General features: G+C 34.8%; 1 long non-coding RNA gene across 3 annotated transcripts in view; it reads left to right on the top strand.

Moving 5' to 3' along the window:
• The first annotated feature begins 567 nt into the window (after positions 1–567).
• Positions 568–2333, top strand: part of LOC128250479 (uncharacterized) — a 102572-nt gene continuing 100806 nt past the window's right edge. For all 3 annotated transcript variants that reach the window (XR_008266502.1, XR_008266516.1, XR_008266518.1), the window contains exon 1: positions 568–655. This is a non-coding gene — a long non-coding RNA (uncharacterized LOC128250479). The remainder of the gene's footprint in view (positions 656–2333) is intronic.

The raw sequence follows: 2333 nt of genomic DNA, 5'->3' as shown, positions 1-2333 counted from the left end.
GAATGATATGGACGGAAACTGTATTCTGTGTTCTCATTGAGGAGGAAGGAGGAAGGAAAATCTTTCACAAAAATTTGAAGCAGGGAGTCAAATATTTGTTGATTTGAGAATAACAGGTTGAAATATCTTTAACTATGGAAGGAAATTGGAGACACAATTGAAATTGTTTTGAATGAAACTGTATTATGAAGATTATAGATAAATTTATTGTTCAATTAAGATTTTTAGAGAGAGAATTGATGAATAAACACCAAAAAATATAAAGAGCTCAATTAATGAAAGGTCGTTAAACTTCAACATGTTATTACATTGCTGTAATTCTAGGTGGAACTGTCTAGTATGTGTATACATAATTGGCTCAAACTGCAAGCAACAACACCAGTTGTGCATCCCCTGCGTTACTTTCAGCTGTGAGTGCAGCAACAGTGAAGGTGGTCAGATATAATTCATTGGCCCTTCCTGGCTCAGATGATAACTTAATGACTTTGCCATCTGTGACATTCAAAGTAAATTTATTACCCATTAAACATGATAAGAAACAGTTTGATGGCAGTTGCATGATTTGTATTTTCATGTTTATTTTTGACCTTCATTATCAACATCACACAATATTTTAGCATATTTTAACTTCACGAATTTGACTTTCAACATCTTGGTAAGATCTCAATATCATCATCATCATTATTGTTGTTATTATTATTATTATTATTATTATTATTATTATTATTAAGGTGGCATGCTGGCAGAATCATTAGCATGCTGGGCAAAATGCTTAGTGACATTTTATCTGGCTTCATGGTCTGAGTTCAAATTCCAGCAGCTCATGTTCTCTTTGTGCTCCTGTGTTCCCATTTTGTTTGCAGGAGATGGCACCACTGTTTGTGCAGCTACACCAGGCATGGCAGACCTGTGCTTGCATCTTCCAGATGTCAGGGTTGACCTGGAAGCACCTTAGTGAGGCTTTAAGTGTGTCCTTAAAGCGTTTTGTTCTGTCCACCTTGCATGCGCTTGCCTTCTGCCAGTTCCTTGTAAAACAGTCTTTTGGAGAGTCACATGTCAGGCACTCGAACAAGGTAGCCTCCTCCTCTAACTTGCACTCTCCTCAGCAACATGTAACTGCTTGGCAAACCAGCTTGAGAGAGGACATCCATGCCTGGGACCTGGTCTTACCAGGGGAATTTCAACAGCTTTCTCAGACAGTTCATGTTTGTTTTTAGATTCAGTTAAAATATAAGCAGTTTTACATTAATTGGCCAATACACATAAACACACGCGCACACACACGCACACACACACACACACACACACCGAGTGGGTAACAATACAATAGAAAGCATAGAATGCATACAGACAGATAAGTGCTCAGATTAGATCTAATTTCTAAAATCCAACATCCTTATCATAGAAGACATAATCTGGTTAAACAAAGACAGCCATAGGAAATATATTGGTTGAGGTGATGAAAATAAAAATAAAAGATGGTTAAGAAGCTGTTTAAGGTATCAAAGCATTTATAAGTTGTGCAAATACGCATCTGAATATAATTAAGCAAAAAGCAGGAAGATAGTCTATAGTAGCCCTTCATAAATGAGTAGATATCTGAGAAAAGTGAATTTATTATAGTAGTAACTATGGAAGATTGGTGGGATTATTATTTGTATGGACTTAAAGATTGGTCGCTATTTAGTATATAATTTAGTTAGTGTAAGTTTACTATTAATACTGATACAGATGTACATAAATTTATGTGTTTCTTTGTTGTAGTTTAATTTTAAAGTTAGTTCTTAATCCTGCCTTTATTTAAATGGAATGAATGTGGTTATTAAGCTTTCACTTGTATATTATACTATGGAAGACTGTAGGGAATAAAATGTATGACTTAGTTGCTGTTTAGTTACATATTTAAGAGTTGGTTATAGATTGACTTATTGAATTTATTTACTGATACTGTTGTACACAGGGTTAATGTGTTTGAAAGTTGTGGTTTCTTTGGTTTGTTTGTTCCCAAACAACACTTATTTTATTGCTGTTGACACCACCAGATTCAATGGTACTGCCCAGGTGACAAAACCATAATGATATCTGTGGGGCAGCTGATGATGGAGGTATGTTGGATTGTTGGTATGGTTGTTTTTGTATATGTGGAATAGTATTATAACACATCCTTTTGATATATATATATATATATAAATAATAGGAATTCTGACATACTACGACGAAGTCTCCAAGATGCAGTTAAGATAGAGATTTTTATTTATTTACGGCCTCAAACATCTCATACCTTCGCGCTTTAGTTTGCCCTCTATTATTTATCTTGTTTCTCTCCATGAAAT

This window comes from Octopus bimaculoides, chromosome 1 (assembly GCF_001194135.2).
Source record: "Octopus bimaculoides isolate UCB-OBI-ISO-001 chromosome 1, ASM119413v2, whole genome shotgun sequence".
Classification (NCBI taxonomy): Eukaryota; Metazoa; Mollusca; class Cephalopoda; order Octopoda; family Octopodidae; genus Octopus; species Octopus bimaculoides.
Note: the sequence above shows the minus strand (reverse complement) of the source record. Positions and strands in the feature narration are given on the sequence as shown.